The 26141-nt window shown below is 31.6% G+C and overlaps 1 protein-coding gene across 24 annotated transcripts in view; it reads left to right on the forward strand.

Annotated features, from left to right (window-relative positions):
* MBD5 (methyl-CpG binding domain protein 5) overlaps positions 1-26141 on the forward strand; it is a 395786-nt gene that overhangs the window by 178453 nt on the left and 191192 nt on the right. For 19 of the 24 annotated variants that reach the window (XM_074302158.1, XM_074302143.1, XM_074302145.1 and 16 more), the window contains one exon: positions 22970-23063. The exons of 4 other annotated variants lie outside the window; for them this stretch is intronic. The gene's annotated coding sequence lies outside the window, so the exon portion shown is untranslated. Of the gene's footprint in view, positions 1-22079; positions 22178-22969; positions 23064-26141 lie in introns of those variants that run through there. One more of the 24 variants, XM_074302153.1, reaches the window with a different exon arrangement.

The raw sequence follows: 26141 nt of genomic DNA on the forward strand, positions 1-26141 counted from the left end.
AAATAGTTAATATTTTGGGCTTTCTGAAATTCTCATATCACAAAAAATAATTCCAGTCTCCAGAAACAGTTGCAATTAATTTCCTAGACATTATTTCAGAAGTTATATGAAGGATGGAAGAATAATATGGATAGGGAAAAAAGTCTTAAAATACAATGTTCCCTAAAAATGTTCTCTGAGGTTGTTATAGGATACATGGGAAAAGAAAGCTTCATGTTGAATTTTCTGAATATAATAAAAGTTATCATCAGAGCACAAGAACCGAGCTAGGGTAACTGAGTGAAGATTTTGAAATGAATGAGCCATTATTTCCAAAGCATTTTTTTTTTTCTTTGTAAAAGTGTTACTAGATAATATGAATGCCATCAAAGATGCTTTTTCTTCTTCTATCATTCATACATGATATTTAAATTTTAATATTTGATTATAGATATTGATGTATTCAGTTTCTTTGAATCAATTTTTATCATCTCACTTTTTCAGGTTTAAAAAATATATAAGCATAAAGGAAAACATTTTTTAAAACTTTTTTTTTCCTTTATCAAGTTACACAAGCATCTAGTGACACACCTAGCAACAAAATTTAAGTCACCAGATTTTTAGTGAACTACTACACTGATGCCCTCCATTACCTATATCATAAATATTCCTGACCAGGTATGCTCTTCTTCCTCCATTCCGTTTCTGCTATACCAATCACTTAAGAAGCTGTGATCTGGAGTTCTAAAAAGTAATCTTTGACCCAATGGAGCATTGTTTGTTAATAACATCTATAATGTATCTGATTATAAAGCACATGGAGGAAAAAGAAAATAAGTATACAGTGTGTGTTTATGTTAATTGATCCCAGTTCCTCTGTCCAGGAATATGATATTTTCTTGATTTTTTTTTTCCCCCTGAGGTAATGGGGGTTAAGTGACTTAGCTAAGAAATGTTAAGTGTCTGAGATCAGATTTGAAGTCAGGTCGTCTTCCTGATTTAAGGAATGGTGCTCTATCCACTGCACCACCTAGCAGCCCCATCTTTAATTTTTTTTTAATAAATATTTTATTCAGAACATATTTTTGAAACTGGTTTGGAAAGTTTAGTTATAAAAGGTCTGAAAATCTTATTTATTTAGCATTCACTGATTTTTGCTTAGCGTTTTAACTTTTCTTATATGACTTATTTTCTTAGTTTGCTTAGGTTTTATACTCTAGTTCAAGCACTTACTAAGATAATTATATAAAGTATGTTGGACAAAAACTTGATTTAGGAAAAGTCATTTCATCCTTATCTGAGTCTTTATGATATCACTTGGGATTTTCTTGGCAAAGATATTGCTGTGGTTCACCATCTTCTCAAATTCATTTAACAAATAGAGAAACTGAGGCAAGCAGGGTTAAGTGACTTGCCCAGGGTCACACGGTTAATAAGGGTCTGAGTATCCTAATTCCAAGTTTGTCACTATCACTGAGCCACCTAGAAGTCTAAAATTTCTGTTCATTTTCAAAAATTCTTAATATTAAAAAGGTACTATCGGTCATCCTATTCGTCATTTTCAGTATTTCAACATAAGTATTTCATGCCAGGAAATGTTCTAGACAGAATGCTCAGACAAAAATGAAACAGTCTCTGCCCTCAAGGTTCTCATTCTACTGAGAGTTAACAGCATATACACAGATAAATGAATTAAAATATATAGAAAGTTAATACTAATAGCTGGTAGAATATGAAAGGCCTCTTGAAGAAGGTGGCACTATTGGAGGTCCATCCAACTTGAAGGTTGTTAACTTTTGAAGGACAGAAGGGATCCTAAGAAGGAAAAATGGGCACCAAAAAAGCCTGTACAAATGTACACAGTTAAGATGGCATGGCATGTCCTGACACTATTCAATAGTAAACGTAACAAGTGCTCATGTTAGAAAGGGACTGTGTTTCCACAAGTTAATTTGTAAATCAGCTATTTTGGCTAGCACTAGTTTTCCTATTAAACTGCATTAGATTGATTTTTCTTACACTAGTAGTGGGGTCCACAAGGAAAGATTTTGTACTCTTTACTCAGTAGTTAAACAGTTAATAGGCCTGCCAGAGTAAGATACTAGTAAGGCCTGAGGAAATTATGTTAGAGTATTTAATGGTTGCATAACATTTGAGACAGTATATATTGAATGCAGTGACAGTGACTTTGATCTCCTAGTAGTGGCCTTTATTATTTGCAATACTTGGAGAAGACACAAAACCAGAGGTGTTTAAGAGTGGCCTAGAGAAATCTGAGACCTTGCCTCATGACTAGATCTCTGGTGTTCTGGTGGCGGGGTCTGTTGTAACCTTAGTTCTCAGATCTCAGTTTATTATAAAATGCAGGTTTTGGAATAGTTATTTTGACGTCCCCTGGTACGCTCTATTTATGATCCTGTTGTCTGTTTAAAAAAAAATTTGAAACAGCATATTTTAACCTGCTTAAAAAAGTCCTCCTGATAATGAGTTTTGTTGGCTATTGAACAAATTGTATGAAATGTAAAAATATAATACCCTTTGGTTAATTTTCCAAAAATAGTTGTTTGACATGAATGAAAATAAAGTTTTAGTAATTTAAATAAAAACTCTTTACATAATGGGTAATGGGATAGTAGAATTAATATCATGATTAAATAAATATAGGCATGATATTCTTGATTCTCAATCTTTATGTCTTTGTGTCTTGTTGACAGCTATGAAAAGCAAATATAAGAGTATGCTGAACTTAGAACTAATCTTTTGACTATCATAGAATATTCAACCAAAATGTTAAGAACTGTGAGAGTCTATTCAATTACATTGCTTTCACCAAAAGTATCATTATTAACAATAATTATATCTCCTCTATTTGAAAGTTAGCTTCTTATGTGCGGATTGTTTAATTATTTTTATAAGTGTCTCAATACTTTGCACATAGTAGGCACTTAATCCTTTTTATTGTTTGATTTGTAGCAGAAAGGATTATGGATTTAGTCCTTCAGTTCCAATCCATGCTTTGCTAATGCTTAATGACTAGTATGTATAAAGGCATTTAAGGTTTGCAGCATGCTTCACACACACACATTTCACTGGACCTTAAGACAAAACTGTGAGTTAGGAGCTTTTATTATCCCCATCTTACAAGAGAAAACTGAGGCTAAAATAGATTGTCAGGATGCCACTTTGTGTCTGAGACAAGATTGAACTTGTGGCTTCCTGACTGAGTCTAACACACTGTCCACTGCCTGTCATTCTGTGTGATATTGAGCCACATAGAAAGGCTTAGATTTGAGACCTTGAGCAGTATACAGTGGATAGATAATGGTTTTTGAAGCCATTAAGATCTGTGTTCAAAATCTTTCTTGTGATATTTATTGATTCTGTACTAAACCTCCATGTGCCTCTAGACAATCCTCTAAAACAATTAGATGTGTAGAAGATAATTGTCAGAGTTTATTCATCTGGGAATTCCCAATTTTTAACAGTTGTTTTTAAAAGTATAACCCTTTCCCCAGAACACTGTTTTTAAAGGAATAAAATGAAATATATAGAATTACAAAGGAAACATGTCAAATTAAATTTTAAAAATATTTTTCCCATCCCAATTTATGGAATTCCTGAAATTTATCAATGAGATTCTTGAATCCCATGTTTAAAACCCTTGCCTGATGAAATCACTCTTCTAGTCCCTAAGCTTATATTTTCTCTCTACTAAGCACGGCTTTATTACCTTCTTATCAGTCATTCATTAGTCATTCATTACATTCTTTAATGTAACAGTTCACAGTTTTGTTTTGTTTTTTTAGAATTTTTATTCATGCCCTTTAACCATTTTAGTTTGATAGTCAATATCTAACTATCAATCCACTTACTATATGCTAGGCATTGTGATAAATACTGCTGGTAAAGATTTCTTTTTCCTCAGTCATTCTATTTCCCTTTTCCAAACTACACTGACTTTGTGCAGAAGCTTTTCAGTTTCTATAATCCAGATTATCTATACTTTCTTTCACAATTGCCACTTTGTCTTGTTTGGTTAAAAATTCTTCTCCTATATATACTTATAAAAGGTAGGTAATTTGCTTCTTCTTAAAATTCAGGCTACATATTCATCTTAAATTTATTGTAAAGTATGGGATAAGATATTTGTTTAAACCTAATTTCTGACCACCTACTTCTCAATTTCCCCATCAATTATTATCAAATATATAACTTTTTTGCTAAGTAATTTCTATTTTGGGGTTTTATTGAATACAGGATTATATAGTTCCATTATTTGCTATTATTCCTTGTCTATCCCATTGAATTCTGTATTTTTTAACCAATATGAAATAATTTTAATGGTTGCTGTTTCATAATAGTTGGAGACCTAGAAGCTATTTTCCTTCTTTTTTTTTTTCATTATTTTCCTTCATATTCTATTTCTCCAAATTAAATTTATTATTTTATCTATCTCTAAAAAATATCACTTTGGTGGTTTCATTGCTATTATGTTAATGTTGTAAATTAAATTGTCATAATTATATTTGTAGGGTCCCGTCATGAGCACAGAATATTTCTGCAACTCCCTAAGTGGTTCTTTCTGGAACATTTTATAATTGAATCTATACAAGTTTTGAATATGTTGTGATAGATTTGCAATTTCCTTACCTATTGCTACCTTTTGGATTTTGCTGTTATAAAGAAAAGCTTTTGATTCGGGAGCTATTTTATATCCTACAACTTGACTATCTTTGTTAAAATTTTTTTGCTAATTTATTCAATAAATCCTCATATCACCAGCAAAGGAAAATAGTTTTCTTTCTTTTTTGCCTATCTTTACACCATTGATTTCTTCATCTTGTCTTGCTGTTACTAGCAAGTGCTAGTAATACAATGATTCCATATAACTGAGCAATAGTGAAGATCTTTGCTTAATTGTATTTATTGGGAAATCTTTTGGTGTACTCCCAGTGCATCTGATGCTTACTTTTAGTTTTAGATAAGATTTTTTTTATGGTAGTAGATCAATAAGCATTTTTAAGCACTTATTGTGTGCTCTATGTTAAGCACTAAGGACAGTACCTGCTCTTGAAAAGCTCACAACTTAATGAGGAGACAAGTTTTATACAGAATGAATAAGAATCAACTGAAGGAAAGGCCCTAGAATTAAGAGGGATTGGAAAAGGCTTCATTAATAATATGGTCTTTTAGCTGGATCTTGAAGCAAGCCCAGAGACAGAAATTAAGAGGGAAGGCATTCCAGGCATCTGAAAAAATGGTGTACAGCCCAGAAACGGAATGTTTTGTTCATGAAATAGCAGGGAGGCCACAATTTCTGTTACAAAGAGTTTGTGATAGGAAGATGTCAGAAGACTAGAAAAGTAACTGGAAAAAACTATATGATGAAAAGCTTTATATTTGACCCTAGAGGTGACAGGAAGCCCCTGGATCTTGGAAAATGAGACAGATGACTTAGGCTTTAGGAAAATCACTTTAGCAGCTCAATAGAGGAGGAACTGGAGTAGGGAGAAATTTGTCCTGGGAAGACCAACCACTAGGCTATTGCAGTGAGAAGACAAAATAATGCACCAAGTAGAAGAAAGGGACATATTTATATTGCAAAAGCAAATTCCACAGACCCCAAAAATGGATTGGATGTGGGAAATAAGTTATAGTGAAAAGTTGTAGATAAACTAAGCAGAAGCAGGAGAACACTTTGCACATGAACACTGCCAAGGTTTATTTCTGATGGATTTGGCTCTCTTCAACATGGGATAATTCAAACCATTTCCAGTTGTTTAGTGATGAAGAGAGCCATCTATCTACATCCAGAGAAAGAACCATGGGAACAGAGTGTGGAATACAGCATGGCATTCTCACTCTCTCTTGTTATTTGCTTGCATTTTGTTTTCTTTCTCAATTTTTCTTTTTTATTCCTTCTTGATCTTATTTTTCTTATGCAGCAAGATAACTGTATAAATATGTATACATATATTGGATTTAACATATATGTCAACATATTTAACATGTATTGGACTAGCTGCCAGCTATAGGAGGTGGTGAGGGGAAGGTGGGGAAAATTTGGAACAAAAGGTTTTGCAAGAGTCAATGCTGGAAAAATTATCCATGCATATGCTTTGTAAATAAAAAGCTTTAATATAAAAAAAAAGCTACTTCCAAGGAAAATCACTATGGAAAACCTTAATATCTCTGATCAATTCAGTGACTAACTATGATTCCAGAATACCTTCTTCCTAATGGAAAATCAGTAAGAATCAAGGTAGAATGAGACATACATTTTTTGACATGGATGATGTGAGAATTCATTTTGGATGACTCCAAAAAAAAGATCTATCTGTGCTTATTTGCAGTGTTGGTCAAAGACTTTTTATCGGTTGAAATATGTTTTTGTTTTTAATGTGATTAATGATGTTGATTTTTTTCCTAATGTTGAACCACCCTGGCATCTTTCAAATAATCCAATTGATTACAATGAAAAATTTCTCATATATCTCTTATGTTTTCATAATTTTAAAATATTGAATAAGTGGATGATTCTGGGAAGATGGCAGAGTAGGTTAGTAAATTTCAAGCTCTCTCGATTTCCCCAACAAATAGAAAAAAATTGTGCCTCAGGGTGAACATAGACTGATGAAAGATCAAGACTTGGGGCAGAATAGGAGTTCTTCTGGCATAACCCAAAAATATCAGAAGACCCCAGATCCAGGATTAATCACTGTGTTCAGATAACTTCAGACTAACTCCATAAAAACACCAAGTGGGAACCCTTGGAGCCAGCTGGGTCTGGGTGACATCTCAGCAGGAACCATAAAAACTTTCACCTCCCAGACAACTTATGTATTTGGAAAGACTGAGTCAGTTTCAGCAGGTAAGGAATGCCAGACCCAACTGTGCAGCAGAGTTGCAGCCTTGGGTGAGAAGGAACCAGCATATCCATGAGTGCAGAAGTGGGGGGGGGCAGGGATGCTGGTAGCTGTGGGAATCTGCAGGAGGATAGAACTTTTGGTTTGGGTTTCCAGGTCAGAGGGGTGAGCCTAACGTGAAGCTAAAGACACCATCCTCTCATCCCATGATTAGAGTTGTTTATACTAATACTTCTCATTAAAAAAAAAAAAAAAAAAAAACCATGAACCAGCAAATAAGAAAGAACATAATTATAGCAACTTGATGTGGGAATAGGGAAGGCCAGAGTTCTTCAGAGGACTCAAAAATTTAAAAAAAAAAAAAAAAAAAAAAAAAACTTTTACTACAAAAGAGTAATGTGAAATGGATCCCTGCCCAGAGAGAGTTTATAAAAGAACTCAAAAGAGAATTTAAAAATGAAATGAGAGACATTGAGGAAAAACTGGAAAAAAAATTTTTTTAAACCATTCAAGAAAAAAAAAAGTATGAAAAAAAAGTTTAACCAACTAGAAAAGGATATACAAAGTTTTCAAGATTAAAAAAAAATGCTTTGAAAATTAGAATTGTACAAGGGGAAATCAGTGAAGCTTTAAAAGACCAAAAAATAACAAAACAGAACATAAAGAATGAAAAAATTGAACAAAATGTGAAACACCTTATAAGAAAAATAACATCTGGAGAACAGATCAAGAAGAAATAATATAAGAGTAATTGAAGTTTCTGAAAGTGTGACCAAAAAAAGAACTTTAACACAATAAGGCAAGAAATAATCTAAGAAAATTGTCCTAGAGTGATAGAACAGAATGGTAAAATAGAAATAGAAAAAATCCATTGATCACTGCCTCGAAGAGATCTTATGTAGAAAATATGTAGGAATACTATTGCCAAATTTCAAAACCCTCAGATCAAAGAGAAAATTCTGCAAAAGAATTAAAAAAAAAAAAGTTCAAATATGCTGAAGTTAGGATTGTATAGGATTTGTCAGCAACACAATAAAAGACTGTTGGTACTAGAATCATATGTATGGGTAATCAAAGGAATTATCCCTGTGGCCAAAAAAAGTATATCATATCCAGCAAAAATTATCCTTAATATTGGATGGAAAAAAAATTCAGTGATCTTGCAGATTTTCAGAATTTTGTCTCAACCAAATCTGAATTTAACATGAGAGCTAGTATCAAAGATCAGTTTCAAGAAATTTAACATGGACAATTTTTTTGTTGTTGTTTTTTACGTGCAAATGTATACCATATGTTTAAGATTGACATTGGTAGTTCAAAAGAAAGATTGTAGAAGAGCTGAGTATAATCTGACTTTAAAAAGCAAAACTGCCTCAAAAACTCATTTGTATAATGAGGTGGAGAGGAAGAATAAACATAGAGGCATTGGTGGGGAAGAGTGCTTATAGTTCTGAAAACCTCACATCAGGAATAGGTTAAGTAGGTAACACTACAAATATACTATAAAGGGTATAGCATGCTTCAATAGCTATAAAGAAATAAAGGGAAGAGAGATGGTGGAGGAGAGAAGCGAAGGATGGAGGAAGAAGACAAGGAAGGGATCCTTAGGTTGGGAGAGGTTAGGAAATAGCAAAACAAGTTAAGCAGATTTAAGCAGAAATTAGCAGGAATAGGAAAGATATGCACCAACACTACAACAAGGATTAAGAGTAGAATTTGTTGGGTGTGGGGGGGAAGGAAGGTTTAGTAACCATTGATGTAGACAAAGTCAAAATTAAAGATTTTATCGAGAGAAATCTACATTATATGTAATACATTATTTTATATGAATGTTTACATATGGGTAAATGCATGTGTGTGTGTCTGAGTATATGATATGTTGCATGTTACTCTATGTACATAGGCATATGTATATGTTTGTGGGTCTATGGATAGGTGTGAATATATATATATTGGGGAGAGTGAGAGTGGTGGAGGTGGTATAACATGTGTGTGTGTGTGTGTGTGTGTATATATATATATATATATATATATATATATATATATATCTGTGCTTAACCATAGTCTGATTGGAGAAGGTAGAAGAGGGGAAGGAATGAAAAGAGGGTAAAAAAAATAAAGTTTAAAAAGTGTGCAGCACGGAACAAAAGGACAGCCTATGAGGGAACAAAGAAAAAATGGCCACTCATGAATATAATTTCTTCAACTATTTCTTGAATTGGTAATTTATTGTTTTTTATTTTGAATCCTCCCTGATGTTCTGCTATTCACATAATAATATTCTGTTGTGTTTTGTTTTGTTTTATTTTCCTTTCCTGATTTTCTTCTTTCTATTCTGTTTCTTTTAAATAAACAGAAAATTAGAAAAAAAAATTGAATGAACATTTATAAATAATATATTGGCCTAAAAACAACTGTTTGGACATGTATGTATATTGTATTTAATTTAACATATTTAACATGTATTAGTCAATCTGCCATCTGGGGGGGTCAGGGGGGGGAAGGAGGAGAAAAATTAGAACAAAAGGTTTGTCAATTGTCAATGTTGTAAAATTACCCATGCATATATTTGGTAAATAAAAACTATTAAAAATAATTTGATAAGAAAAAATAATAATAATATAATGGCCTTCCCCAATTGAAGTGCTAAATGTTTCTGGGTTTATTAATATGACATTTGTCTCATAAAAAGAATTTGAAAAAATGTAATATATTTTAAAATATCTTAAGGTTATTGGTATTAATTTTTCTCTAAAAGTTTCATAAAGTTCTCCTGTAAATCCATCAGGCTCGAGTTGTGGGGGTTTTTTTCCTTTCATATTTCCTTTATACATAATTATATCTTAATTTAGCATTTGGTATTCATTTAGTTTAAGAATTTCATATTTTTACAGTAGAAGGTAAAACTCTTACATTTGATTTACATAGAATTTTGCAATATAGGAGTCGATAAATTTTTTTCCCAGCTCTGCTTCTTCTAATTTCATTTTCATTTTAAGTTGATTTTTATGCCTTCTTCCTTTTAAATCAGTTTAGTCAAAGTATTGTCAATTTCATTAATCTTTTCAAAGAACCAACTTTAGGTTGTTTTTTAATCAGTTCTATACTTTTTTGGTTTCTCATTTATCTAATTTTCAAGATTACATCTTATATGATTATTTTAATTTTATTTATATGTTAGGTTTATACATTTGACTATTTTGATTTTATTTATATGTTAGGTTTATAATTTTTAAAATGTATATTTAAATTAATCTTTTTTTTTTTTTTTTGCTTCCTAATGTGTAATTTGGGGATTTAATCTTTTTTTCTCAGAAATCTGTGTTAGTTTCAACCCACAAATTTTGGAATGCTATGTCTTAATCATTGTCTCACATAATTTTTAATTTTTTTCTATAATTTTTGAGCTACTTATTAGATTTCAATATTAAGCCTTTATTTAGATGAGTATCATTCCTAAATTACTGTTTTTATTACTCTATAGTCTATAGTTTTTTTGTTTTATCTCTGCCTTTTTGCATATTTTTTGAGTTCCTAGTTTTTGAAGATTATGTATGGTGCTCAAAAAAAAATTGTATACTTCTTAATGTTCTTATTCAAAAGGAACTATAAGTCTTTTAGCTCTGATTTTTCAGAAATTTTTTCAATTCTCTATTTTTCTTATTTTTCAAAACTCTTCCTTTAGATTTGTCTAACTGACAGATAGATGATTGTTAAAATCTCCTTTTATTAACATATTACTATTTGGGAGAGGATAGGGTGTTGGTGCAAGTCAATTAAGTTTTCCTTTATCAATTTAGATACTATGTCATTTAAATTCTAAGTACTATTGCTTTGCTCCCTGGTTCTCAGTGTAATTTCCCCTATTTTAGTTTTTTGTTTTGGCTTTATCTAATAACATGATTGCATTCTAATTTTTTGTCTTTAACTGAGACATATAGTAAATTTTATTCCTGCTGCTTATTTTTATTCCAACTTTTTAGTTATGTTCCTTCTAAACATTGAAGCATTGAGCTATAGGGTATTGTTTTCTCCTCCAATCTTTCTTTTTGTTTTCATTTTATCCATTCATATTTAAAATTTATTTTCCTCCATTTGTGGCTCTGGCATTATGTCTTTTCTAGAAAAAAAGATCTGTTTTGTTTCTCTTCCACTTTTCAGTAAGCACTTTGTCCCTTAAATTAGTTTTGCCCAATCGGCTTTTAGGCATGAACTTTGTTACTCTTCAATTCTCCTTCTCATTTGTCATCTATTTACTTAATTTTGGAGTCTTCCTCAACTTAATGATTTATTTTTCTTCCTTTTACTCAATTAAGTGGTTAATTCAGATTTTCATCCTGTATAGCTTCTTTTTTTTGTTAATATTGATTTTCTTTTTCTCTCTCCTAAGATTGATTTCTTTAACTTGTTCTATTCATGAATTCACTTCTCCCTCTTCTAAACAGCTTCTGTGTTAATTGCCTTGCCCCACACCTCCAATTTATTTTTTCTAGGTGCTTTCACTCTTTGAAGATTGAATTCATGAGAGAAGTAATGTGGTTCTATTACCCATGGTAAAAAAAAAATTGCTCTGTCTCAAATCATTGATCCATTTCTGCTCATTTCCCTTCCAGTGATCAGATTCTTTCATATTTACCATTCAGTTTCTTTCCTGGGCCTATCCCCTCTCACTCTTCTGTGTTGTGCATCTAGGTGACACAGTGGATAGAGTACTGATTTTGGAATCATGGACCTATGTTCAAAGCTATCTTCAAACACTTAACTTATGACTCTAGACCAATCATATAACCTCTGACTGTCATCAGTTCCTTAATTGTAAAATGAGAATATGAAACACCTACTTCACAGGATTACTATAAGACATAAAACAAGGTATTTGTTTAAAAAAAAATGAGCAGAGTTTGTGATCTTCACACATTTCTTCTTCTTATGAGATGATTATATTTGAAATTTATGCTAAATTTATTTGATATCTTGCTAGTCATGTGAATGTAAATTTGTCAGCAATTTTGATCTTTCTTGAGTTGGTCATATTGATTTTCACTTTTACATACCAAGTTATGATACAAGTTTTGATAAGAATAGATATCATCACTGATTTTATAACTGAAAGAGATCTTTGACATCCTTACTACAGCCATCCCATTTTACTAATAAGTAAATGGAGTCCTTGCACATTGGGATTTGTCTTCCCCTCAGCTGAATTGTCTCTATATTACAGTTTAATAATCTGTGAAATATGCAAATTAAGTATTATTGCATTGCATATGAAGAAATAGACTAAAGTGACATAATCAAAATGTTATAGGTAGTAAATAGAAGAACAAGCCCTGAGTCTCAGGTTTCTTTTTGAACCTAGCACTTATATTATACTGAGCTCTCTCTCCCATACTGTGACAGAGTTGCTTGATTTTAAGTTATGCTTACAGTCATAATAAGTCGTTTTTTGTGTCTTAATAGAATGTTTTGGTTACTCATAAAAGTATTTATTTTGACATTTTCCTATCTTTTTCTACCTCTGTGATCAAAATATATTTGTGTATTCATGTAGTTCATTTATGTCATTCTTTTATCTACTTTATCTTAATTTATTGAAATCACCAGTTTCATAAAAATATAACCTTAATTTGTCATCCTTCAGAAATTAACCTAAAATTTACTTTTTCGTTGTACCATTCCCATGGTATAAACAAAATTTCAAGTCAGGTATGTTCACTTAATTTGTATTTTCAAATATCTTGTTATGACCTATTACATAAAGATAAAATTGATACTTTATTGAATCAATGAATGAAAATATTTTTATTAGATCCTGATTAGGTATAAAATTCTATCTTAAGCATTGCAGATACAAATAGGAAAATAGAGATAATCCTTGCTTTCAAGCAGCTCACATACTAATTGGAATTTCAATAGCAAGTCTAGTGAAAAGGTTCCATGCTACCATGATAATACTATATATATAGTTATAAGACTAATATCTAGGGTTTCCCGAAAGCATGGATCAATGTATCTCTTCACTTGCTTCCCTATCACCCACAAAAAAAGCCTGAGTTAGGCCTATTCTTTCTCTTCCCTTCCACCTCCAGGGGTGAGGGAAGAGATTTCCCTGAAAGGAGAGGAGAGTATCTCTGGGCACTGATTGGCCCCTATTTTCCTTGACATAGATTCTCAGTTACCTAAGAGACATAAAAAGTCTCATACCCGTAAAGATTTGGCCTTTCACAGTTAGTGGGTACTGGAAACCTCCTGAGTCACAGTTCCTTAACCTGTTCCATAAAGACAAGAGAAGCCACTTCTGTCCAAGGTGAAACAAAATGCCATTGTAACTCTGATATACATCTTTATTATTGTATAAGGGCAAAGCAAACCACTTTTTATTAACTGTCCAATGAGTTTCAAGTTTTATTTTATTTTTGGGTAGAAGGAAGGGGAGAATAAAGTAAAAAGTATACAGCAGAGAACAAAAGAAAACCTAGAAGAAGGAAAAGATAGAAAACTATATAGTAATTATGATTGGTTTTCTTGACATGGAAATTCATTGCTTTTTAATGAATTCTAATGGCAATAATTTTTTTTTCCTTATTAAGATGATGGGATTTGAGTGACCCCACCCCAACCCTCAACATAGGTGATCTAAATACTATAAATACTATAATTTTCAAGTCTTTTCTCCTTTTCCATGACTCTTGAATGAATAGATGAATGGGGGGAAATGAAAACATTTATTTTTATTTTAATCTTTTACTCTGTGCCAGTCACTAGAAATTAATCTCAAGGAACTTATATTTTAATAAGAGAAGACTACACATATAAAGGAGTAAATTTTAAGAAAATGTTGGAATCTGGGAAGTCACAGAAATTGTCATTTTTTGGAATCCAGCCATGCTTATTCATCTGAAAACTATAAAAAGGGATGGTAGGGGGTAGAACATGGTTAGGAGCATGGCATCAAGATGATCAGAAATAAGCACTTTGATTTCTCTGGCTCAGATTAATTGAAGGGGAGGTGGAAAGTTAGGGTGGAAGCAGGAAAACATGCCATAGAAATCTCTAGAGTGCAGCAGGCAGTTTGGTGGCTCTGAATTCAAGTAGATATGAAAATATTAGTTTCCTACTAAGTGGAGTTGTCTAGTATTAAAAGCCATTTTGTATCTCTCTACTTCACAGATTGCCATAGCCAAAAAGTTTGAGTAAGCAATCAGCTTTTTTATTCATGATGAGCTTCTCTCATATTTAGCTTGTGATTTATAGGGATTGTATCAGAGGCTTTTTTTCTTTTACATTTAAAATTAAACATTAAATAAAGAGCATTTCTATATACACAGCAGAAATTTTTAAAAGGCCTCTTCATGAAACAGTGAATTTCCATTTCATATCACTTTTTTTTAAATGTATAGGAAATTCCACACATTACTTTCAAAACTGTCCTGATGTCTGTGCTTATTTTTGAACTTGCATATGTTCTTTTCTGTATATTTTTTAAAATGTTCCAGTGACTTCTTTTTTCATATAGTTATTACTAATTCTTCCTCTCCCACCTACCTATCATTTAAAAAAATATAAAGAAATGGGAGAAGGAATACTTCTATTAAAAAAGCACAATCAAATAAAATGAAATGACACAGTAACCATGTCCCCACAACATGCCTTTTTCTTCTTTCTCTCAAGAAAAGGAATAATAAATATTAAGGAATAAATCATAATAGAGTTTCTAGAGACAATGTTGAATGAACATTGCATAGATCTGAGTTCTGGTGTCTTTCCAAGATAATTTTCTTTACATTGTTGTTCTTGTATAAATTGTATTCTTTGTTCTGCTCATTTCACAATACCTAGAATACTGCCCCGCTCTCCCCAATCTTAGAGTTAAGTTCCTGTCTGAATCTTTGATTCAGAAAGTACTGGTTCTCTAGGACCCTCAAAGGTATCACATAACAGCAGACTAGAGACCTCATAGCCCTAGAAAGTCTGTATTGATCCTCTGATCTAAGGACCCTGTTGTCAGTTTACCATCTTAAGAATTTCTTAATCGAGCCCTATTATACCTTTTTATGCTTTAAATAAAAGAAATACAAAAATGACTAAAAAGCTTAGTTGGGATGTAGCTTCATAAAAAATAATGATTTATCAAGCAAAGACTAGGATATACTAAAGTTAAAATTGTAAATTAATAAAGCTTATCAAGAAAATAATTCTTTAATGAATTATATGATTGAGTTTCTGTGACAGAAATTCTAAGTCTCTTCTAAAGTAAAATACTTTAAAATTGTCTACATGAAAGACTATTTTGTTTTTTTAAGAATATTTTCAAATGATTACCTTTGTGTAATTTTGGAACACCTAGAATCAACCCATACATAAGATTTGTGGATCAGAATTTCTAGAAGAATCAAGTAGTTATGGATGAAATAATATATAACAAACTTTCTTTGAACATGGCTGCCAGAACAGGAGGTTGTCTAATCAGCTCCCCACACCAGCTTCAGCAAAACCACATAGTTCATCCAGGACATATGACTAAGAGTTTGGACTATTTGAAAAGAAGGAAATATGTACCACAGGTATAGCAATTATAGGTATCTTCACAGGACAAGAAACCAAGAAGCTACATGTAGTGACAGTCTGATTAATATTAGAGAATAATTCCCTGTTGCCCATCATTCCTCCCCACCACAATCTGTATTTCAGCAGATCATATAAATTAATCCACATGCTTGAGCATGGGACCAGTTTAAAAAGTTTTCTGCTACTGTAGTCTTTGCCATCACATGTATCCTTTGCCCAGTTATATGTAAAGCAAGGGAAGAGCAACCCTTTGATTAGGGAACTCCAAGATGGCAAACTCTGTGTGCATGCCTACAAAAGTGGAAAACACTGACTCAGCCGAATAAGGGTATTTAGAAATGGAAGGAATAGAACAAGAGTGTAGGGCCTTAACAAAAGTGAGGGAAGGAGGAGAACTGGATTTCAACTTGGATCAATCATGTTCATACAAAGATTACTTGGACAAGGACAGAGACTAGGAGGAAAAAAAGAATTCCTTAATCTGGGAGGAAGCTCAAATAGCTTTGAGCTTCGGCTTCATTATCAAAACTTGAGGAAACAGAAAATGAATGACAAAATTATTTAAGGGGAAAGGATCTCAGTAAGGAAAAAAAAACTTCAGTTAAAAACCTTGAGCATAAAAAGAAAAAGCTATCTAGAAACTGCAGACATCTCTAAAGAAATATTGAGAGGTAAGAAATTGAGTCAGTATCCAACAAAACACAGAACCCCATATGTTCTCCAAAGATTATTGGACCACAATAGGATGTTTCAGAATGGTTCAAGAGAAAATTCAGAGTTGTGAGAGAAGAGGTGAGGGAATAGCAGTTAAGCTTCATGGCCTACCCAGCATAATTAGCAGAATAGAAAAACTTGATTTCATAATGGTTATTCTAGCCAAAAGAAAGTAAGAGGGCACAGGTCGAAAATACAGATTTTCTAAAGTGAAGACCATTTGGGAAAAAGATTCAAAAGAACACACAATCTGTCTACAAATAAAGTACATTGATCTCGAAGGCAGGATATACTATAATTTTTAAATAATTTAACATCAAAACTTGAAAATAACCTTAAAATAGTTTTTATTAAATATAGGTTAATAAGATGCTTGATATATTAGAAACAATCTAGTTTGTCTAGTAGGCATTAGTTTCTCATTCTTTTGGAGCAGATTTGTCAATCTGGATGTCTTTCTTAAAGAAAACTGGTGCACTTTACTACTACTATTCCTATCCTATCTCCTTTTACTTTATAAGAAAAGAAATGTGAATGATGCATATCTGCTGCATGTTTGGAAAGTGTAACAGATACGCACTTAGCTCCTCTAGACATTAGTAACATTGAAGAAATCACTTGATTTTTCTTGACTTCATTTTCCTTATCTGTAAAAATGGGGCAGTTGCACTAGCCAGCTTTCAAACTCTCCCACATGTAAGAACTTTTCCTTCAACTTTTTTTTTCCTTTCTGGCCAAAAAATTTTCTCTTTTTTTCCTCACTTAATAGTTTTTTTGATTTTTTTTTTCTCCCTTTTTTTTTTTCAATTACCTGTAAAATAGTTTTCAACATTCCTTTTTATAAGGTTTTGAGTACAAATTTTTCTCACTTTCTTTCCCTTCACCCTCACCAAGACAGCAAGCAATCCAATATAAGCTGTACATATACAATCACATTAAACATATTCCCTTATTAGTCATGTTATAAAAGAAGAATCAGACCAAAAAGAAAAAATATGAGAAAAAAAGAACAAAAAATTTTTCAGAGTGAACAATGCCTTGACCTCCATTCAGTCTCCATAATTCTTTCTCTGAATATGAATGGCATTTTCTTTCTTTTTTTTTAGGCATTTTTAAAATTAATTTTTATAATTATAACATTTTCTTTAGCAGTACATATGCATAGGTAATTTTTTTTTTACAACATTATCCCTTGTACTCCCTTCTGTTCCAAGTTTTTCCCCTCCTTCCTTCTACCCCCTCCCCTGGATGGCGGGCATTCCCATACATATTAAAATAAGTACGATATATATGTGCAGAACCGAATTTTGTTGTTGTTGCAGAGGAAGGATTGTATTCACAAGGTAAAAATAATCTGGGAAGAGAAACAAAACAAAAACAAAAAAAACCAATGCTCACAGTTTACACTCATTTTCCAGTGTTCTTTTTCTGAATGTAGCTGATTCTGTCCATCATTGATCAATTGGAATTCTCTATGTTGAAGATATCCACTTCCATCAGAATACATCCTCATACAGTATCATTGTTGAAGTGTATAATGATCTGCTTGTTTCACTCAGCATCAGTTGATGTTAAGTCTCTCCAAGCCTCTCTGTATTCCTCTTGTTGATCATTTCTTACAGAACAATAATATTCCATAACATTCATATACCATAATTTACCCAACATTCTCCAATTGATGGACATCCATTCATTTTCCAGCTTTTAGCCACTATGAAAAGGGCTGCCACAAACATTTTGGCACATACAGGTCCCTTTCCCTTCTTTAGTATTTCCTTGGGATATAAGCCCAGTAGTAGTATGGCTGGGTCAAAGGGTATGCACATTTTGATAACTTATTGGGCATAATTCCAGATTGCTCTCCAGAATGGTTGGATTCTTTCACAACTCCAACAACAATGCATCAGTGTCCCAGTTTTCCCACAGACCCTCCAACATTCATCGTTATTTATGGATGGCATTTTCAATCGCAAGTCTTTTGGAATTGAAGTCTTTTGGAATATCTTGGATCACTGAAGCTAAGTCTATCATAGTTGATTGTCACACAATATTGCTATTACTGTGTACAGTTCTGATTCTGCTCATTTCAATAAGCATCATCAGTTCATTTAAATCTTTCCAGTATTTTTATGAAATCTTATAGAAATTTCTTATAGAACTATAGTATTCTGCTAATTCATATACCATACCTTGTTCAGCCATTCCCTAATTGATGGGTATGCCCCCAATTTCCAGTTTTTGATGCCACAAAAAGCGGTTGTAACTATTTTTGTACATGTGGGTACTTTTCAGGGGGGGTTTTATGATCTTTTTGGAATAGTTACCTAATAGTGATATTACTGGATCAAAATCTATGCTTAGTTTTATAGCCTTTTGGGCATAGTTCCAAATTGCTCTCCAGAATGGTTGTATCAGTTCACAGCAATGCATTAGTGTCCAAGTTTTTCCACATCTCTTCCAATATTTATCATTTTCCTTTTCTGTCATCTTCAACCAATCAAATAGGTTTGAGATAGTATCTCACGTTTATTTTAATTTGCATTTCTGTAATCAATAGTGATTTACAGCATTTTTTCACATGACTATAGATTAAAACTTCCTGGTATATCCTTTGACCTTATAGCAAGTGGAGAATACCTTGTATTCTTATGAATTTGATTCATTTCTCTATGTATTTTAGAAATGAGGCCTTTATCAGAAACAGCCAGCAGTTTTTCAAGAGAAATCTTTTATATGTAAAGACAAGAATGTTATTTTTGATTGGAAAATAAAGTTGTACCTGTTTATAAGAATTTTAAAATCTAAAATGTTAACATCCTACTTCATGTTCTTCTTAGTGCATTATATAGATGTTTCTATGACTGTGCCTTCTAAATTCAAGAAAAATAATTCTAGCCCTTTTTTTCCTCTTTTTAAAATTGTACTATATGTATAATGTGAAATAAAAAATAGATCTGCACAGCTTATATGTTTGGGGACAGGTGTTTTATCTTTGCTAAGCAAAATAAAAAAAGATTTAAAACTCAGAAACAATAAGAGGACATTATTTTAGATATATCTGAAGTTTCAGGTTAATTTTTTTAGTCATAGAAATGAAAATTAATTGGGGTTGGTTTGGTTGAATTTTTTGTTCTGTTAAGAGTTATATTGGTTGTCTCTTTTGAAGGCAATGAAAATTATTATATATTTTTTCCTAAAGTCAGTAGCATGGTTTGTTGGGAATTCTTCAAAAGTCCAAGTCTCAATTCAGATGTTTATTAGCTATGTGCTTTCAATTTTCTGAGCTTTTGTTTCCTCTTTTTGTAAAATGGTGATAATAATAAATATCCTATTGATTTCCAAGGCATCTGTCAGGAAAACTCTTTGTAAACTCTGAAACATAAATAAATGAATTGTTATTGTCATTTTTGTAGTTCAGCATATTACACAGCCTATTTGCCATACATAAATCAGGTTGTTTGCTATTTTATGGACATGCTTTTTTAAGCCCTTTCCTAAGTTATTGTAAATGAAGGGTGTAGAAAATTATCCCTTAAAACTTAAATCATAAAATGAGGGGTTTCATGAAGTCATGTAGATCATCTGATAGACAGATTGCATATAATCCTTACTAGATTGGAGTACATGAAAGAGTTATTAAGTACAGTAGGTGATTGTTTGAATGAAAAATTGATTATTTTTCTGATAAAATAATTACTGGTTATATTAGTACTTCACGAATTTAGTCTTTGTGGGAAATTAAAATTTAATCCAACTACATAAACTTGGCTAGTTTTGAAAGACATACTTTTTAAAAAGTGAGTGTTAATGCTTTTTTGTAGCACAACAGAAACTGTGATAGTTTCAAAATTTCACTTAGAATTCTTTTATCTGCATCCAAACTTAAAAGTATACTCTGTCTTGTGACGTTGTCCAAAATATTTTCATGTGGCTTGTTAGGACGTGATTTATAATTTTGAAGGATCACTAAAGGTCAGAATTAGAAAAGACTTACAGAACCTTCATAGTGGTTATTCATTGCTTTAATACTTCAAATAAAGAGAAATCCTCTATCTTCCAAGGCAGATTTCCATTTTTCAAATGATATGAATTCAAGTCCTTTGCTATTCTGGATTCTCTTCTATTTATCACTGTCCTTCAAAAGATATGGCATTGAGAATTGAACACAGTATTTCAGATGTCTCTGACTAATGCAGAATCATAACAAAATTATTACCTTCTTAGGTAATTTATTGTCTTATCTTTATTACTATAGCTATAATTCAGATTACTTTTGTTTGCTGATTTTTCCCACTTTCAATTCATATTGAGCTCACCATCCACTAAAATCCTTAGAATTTTTTCATGTTGAACTTTCAAACCATGCTTGGCCCATCAAGTTGTTTAGTTCATCTTTTTAGTCATTCTAACTCTAAGTCTTTAAATTTATTTGTATTAAATTTTATTCTTCTATTAGGCCTGGTGTTCTTTACTAAGATATTTTTAAATCTTGACTTTGTCATCTTGTGCGTTCAATAATTTGTGTCATGAATAAATTTGAGAAATATGTATGTATAGGATATTTTATTTTTTTAATCAATTTTTTTTTGAACTCCATAGCAGTAAAAATGAACAACTAGTATAAAAAGAACAGAAAAATAGCTGTGAGCCTCTATTATTTACATTTTTAATTAATGTATTTAACACCATAACAAAACTGATCTGCTTTGCTTTACTATCACCTTCTGAATTTCCTTCTGCACTTCTTTTGTATTTTAAAATGTTTTATCCACACTTCTTTTTTAAAAAGCATTTTTGCTACCTACCAACTCCCCCAGACTCCCTTCCCCTTAGAAGCCTTCCTTTCTGAAAAATAATATATAGCCAAGCAAAACAAGTTCACATACAATGCATCTACATTCCATTGTCTTAGTCAAGAGTTGGGAAACATGCTGATTTAATCTTCTAAAAGCATGATTAATACCAGGATCAAAGTATTTTCATTTTTGTAATAATTAAATTTTAGTAAATTTTATTTAAGCTTTCTCTTATTATTATAGATAGTTGACTTAGAGCAGTGATATGAAACTCAAATTGAAATGGGGCCACAAAACTATGCCAAAAGATTTTTACTTGCATATAATTTAGAAAACTACATAATAACATTACCTTGTCCTATTATATTTTTGTCAATTTTTTTTTGTTTAGGCCACCATTTGTTCTGAATATTGCTGAGGGAAGCATGTTTGACAGCTCTCATTAATAATTTTTTTTTAATTGTAGTTAATAGTTTGCATTTCTTTTTTTGAGAACTTGCTGATCCTGTCTTTGACCATTCGAATGCTGGAGAATGTTTCTTCTTTTTTTTTTTTTTTTAATCAAATTACTATATACTTACTATCTCAGATCTTTATTAGAGAGTTTTGTTGCAAAGATTTTTCCATTAACTTTTTCTCTTTAAATTTTAATTGCACTTATTTTTTTATGTAGAAAAAGTTTATGAAGTTATGTAATCCATTGTTAGCCTCTTTGTCTCTTATAGACAATCAAGGATGTACTTCTTATACTTTGCTCTAAATAATTTCAACTTCAATTTTTGTTTGTTAATTATACAACTTTTTATTTTTAGGTCATATCTTGATATGCAACTCAAGATGCACAGTGTTATTCCAAAGCTCATTTCTACCAGGCTGCTTTCTCATTTCACCAGCATTTATGTGCTTAGCCCTAGTAATTGGAATGCTTGGTTTTATCAATTACTATATAACTGTGATCACTTACACTTATTCTTCGATTTTGTGCCTCTTATCTTTTCTACTGGTTATCTTTATTTTTTTTCCATTAGAACCAAATAGTTTTAAAGATTACTGCTTTCTAGAAGGTATTGATAATATGCACTCCCATTTTCTTAACATTTTGTTATTTTTGTTCTTTTCTGCTTCTGCCAAATGAATTTTGTCCTTTTTTTTTTTCTTTTTTCTAGTTCTGATAAGTATTCCTTGGTACTTTGATATGACATGGAAATCTCTAAATAAAGTCCTTTTCCTTATTTAAGCACAGCCCAACCACAGGTGATTAAAATCACCCCAATTTTTTAAGTTTTTCATTGTTTTCGTAGAGTGTTTTCCAGTTGTATTGCCTTTTCCTTTAATCATGTCATTGGTCATTAATAAAAATGTTGATCAGCATTAACCAGTTAATTAGCAAGCACAGATTCTCTGGGATATTCCATTAGATATACTCCTACTTTTAATGGAATCATTATTGGCTCTGTTTTTTCTTCTTACCATCTGTCCATCATTTCTATAAGAATACCATAATGGATTTTACCAGTATCTTTAATAAAATAGAGTATTTTATATGTAAATCATTCTCTTGATCTACTACAATATTAGTAGCCATTTCAAGGGGGGGAAAAGTTATTTGGTCAAAGTCTGGATCTAGAATAGTGTCTATTGATCAAATTACAGGAAAAGTAAATTCTGTTCAGGGGAGATGGTTCTAGATCTGGAATAAACCCTAGATCTAGTAGTTAGACAAATGCTGTAAAGTCCAGAAAGGTTAAATGATTTGTCCAGGATAAAATAGAAGGTTATTAAATAAAAGAACTGGGATTCAAATCTGGGTAATCTCACTCCATATCTAGTTCTCTTTCTCTTATGTTCTTCTTTGTGTGAAGCTGCAATCTTTCACCTACATTTTTGTACAGAACATCTTATACTAGGTAAATTTAAAAAAGGAAAAAAAACCTTTATTTTTCCCCAGATTTGTTAAAGAAAATAGTGGATAGTTATAGAATTTATTTACATGGGAAAATATATTTACTCTCAAATTAATTGTGAACTTTTATGTTTTTCCTTTAGGAGCTCACAGAGAATGTTACTTCCTGGGTGTATGAAGCAGATGTGTAAAATTTTATTGCTTATAAACAAAAACTCTCAAATATAGCCAGCCCAGGTAGGTAATAATTCTAGTTTAATAAATTATGACCTAAAATTTTTAGGCTTATTTTCATTTGGTATGGCTACCATATCTTTATGGCTTCACATTCAAACACATCGTTTTTCTCTTTAACTTGAGAGGAAGTAGGTACCAAGTAAGTGACATATTAATATGCAGAAATGAAATAGGTGAAAATAATAAATTAAAAGTAAATAATCTCTCTTTGAAAATTCCTGTCACCTTTTTTTCCCCTTTCATTTTACACTTAGCCATTCCAAGCTCTTAGCTTTTTTTCAGTATGATTTTCAGATTTTAGCTTTAAGTTCAACAAGGTATTCTGAGATTTCAGGTTCATGGAGAGTCAGATATGGAAAGAATTGAATCTTTCCCCCTTTTCTTGATGTTTTAATAAGAAAAATATTTTAAAATATAATCCATTTTAACCTTTTAATTGGTAGAGTTATACTCTGATATTTTTGGCTCATTACATTCTTTACTATTATCATCATCAAAAACTTCTAACTAAAAATTTAATAAAATAAGTCTCAATCATTTCTATTTCTTATCCCTACCTAGTTATTTTGAATTGATATTTGACACTATTTTCACAAATGTTTTTTTTTTTATTTTATCTCTTTTGTCTTTGTGGCTTCCTAAAACTTTCAGATAAAGAACATTTCAAATTATATTTGAAATTCAATTATTTGAATTTAAGCAGGTCTCTTTTCAGAGACCTGCTTATCATTCTAATTCATAGTGAGATAGAAAAAGAAAAGTATTTCATTGTCCTTTGGGAAAATGATGTCTATCATGATTATATAGATGATTAGTTAATGCAAATCTATTTTTAATATTTCAAACCCATTCATCATTGGTTCCCTTCTGAATGTTTCTGCCAAAAATAAAGAGCACATTGTATGATTAAGATTTTTTTAATATTATCAAATGGTATGGAAATCTTAACAAGAAGTCAAAAAGCATTATTAATCTTTTATTATATGTTGGTCACTGTCTCAAACTATGGAAATACAAATAGAAGACAACGAAAGATATTCCTTACCTTCAAAGACCTTACTTTCTCATGGGGAAATACAACACATAAAAGTAGGAAAGAAGGAGAAAAGGGACAGAAGCATCATAGAAAGGTCTGGAAAGTACAGCCGAGAGTGAATAAATGCTAATCTGAGTGTTCTTTTTCAAATGGAAGTTGTAGGAGAAAATAGCTAATCAGGAAGAAGTTCAGCCATGAAGGGAAATTCATGAAAAGTTCTTAGGCAGATTAAATTGTAGCATGAAAAAATTTCTTTGACATGTATAGTAGAAGTACAAGTATTTTTATAAGCTAAGATATTAGATAATTACTGCATTTTGCAAATTTACTGAAATAAACTAAAAGTTTCTTATAAAAACTGGGATCCTTGAAACCAAAAGATGAGTGGTCAAACAAAAAGCATATCTTTAGGAGATTACTTTTTTTTGTCACCATTAAAAATATATATCCAGTAGTCCTTGTTTCCCTGTGAAAATAGCCATCATTTGATCACATTCATGACTCTCTATTTGAAATTAATCTTTTATTCTAGTAGCAAATATTGAATGTCAGAAGTAAATCTATTTTTGAAAGAAAAAAACCAAAACTGGTTCTTTGTTCATATTACAACGTGAGATGTGGAGGCTTGACTATTAAAACATACTAAACCTTTTCCCATTTTGACTTTTGTCACTGCTGTCACATTCTCTGCCTCAGTCTTCTCTGTGTCTACTGAGTCCTTCCCTAAAGCCTTCAAAAATGTCCATGTCTCCATCTTTAAAAAGCCTTCACTAGACCTGGTCACTCAGATTATCATCCTATAGTTCTTCCTTTTTTTCAGTCACATTTCTATCAAAAACTTTTTATTCTATTTCTTTATTTCCTTTCTTTTTATTCCTCAGTCCTTTTCAGTCTGTCTTCCGTTTTTATCCTTCAGCTGTAACTGCTAATCTGTGAATTACAAAATCTGAAAGTTTTGTCTTAGTTCTCTCATATTTTTTTCTTTTTCATTTCCTGCTGTTGAATACCCTCTTTTCCTTCTGTTCTCCTCTCTAGGTTTTCATGTTACTACTTCCTTCTGGTCCTCTTACCTTTCTTGCCTCTTTTCCTAACTCCTCATTTTGTGTCCACTTATGGCTACATTCAAGTCTTTGTCCTAGACCCTTTTCACTTTCCACATCTTTTCTCTTAATGATTTCATCAGCTTTCATGGTTTTTAAGCATCTTCTCTCTTCAGTTAACTCCCAGATCTACATTTTTTCCCCAACCTTTTTCCTGAATTTCATTCCTGAATCACTTACATTACATTACATTACATCACATTACAGCTCAAATTTTATTGTGTCTAAAACAAAAATTGCCATCTTTCCTTACTTTCAAATCTACCCCCTTCCAAAATTTTCTCTGTCATAGGTACCTCCATTCTTCCAATCTCTAGTAAATCACCCTCAATGGCATAATTGATTCCTCTCTATTTCACATTGCATATTTAGAAACTGCTATTTCTACCTCTATAACATCTCTCATCAATACCTTTAAATCACCTTAATTCAAACTCTTCTTGTCTAGATTATTGAACTTGCATCGTTATTGGGCTTCATGCTTCGAGTTTCTCTTTGGTCTAGTTTATCATTCATATAACTTCCAAAAATACAAATCTGACAATCTCATCCCATACTCAATAAACTCTAGAGGCATTCTTTTGTTTTGAGCATAAAATATAAACTCTTTTGATTAACTTTTTGAACTTTTGATAACTTCTCTCTAATCTATCTTTCCAGACTTTTCCAGACTTCTCTTCCATACTTTATAGATCTTTACACATGATAACTTTTGTCTCTCATCTCCCATCTTATACTTTTTGCCCCCAAATCTGTAATGTACATCTTTCTCACTTCTTCTTAGAATTCCTATGTTCTTTCAAAATGCAATTCAAGCACCACTTTCTACATTTAGCTTTTCCTCATTTCCCTTCCCCCAGTTGCTTGTGTAATTCCTCCATAGTTATATTTAAAAACCTTTGTATTTATTTTTTAATTTATTCCACATATGTAATGTAAATC

This window comes from Sminthopsis crassicaudata, chromosome 3 (assembly GCF_048593235.1).
Source record: "Sminthopsis crassicaudata isolate SCR6 chromosome 3, ASM4859323v1, whole genome shotgun sequence".
In the NCBI taxonomy this organism is placed as follows: domain Eukaryota; kingdom Metazoa; phylum Chordata; class Mammalia; order Dasyuromorphia; family Dasyuridae; genus Sminthopsis; species Sminthopsis crassicaudata.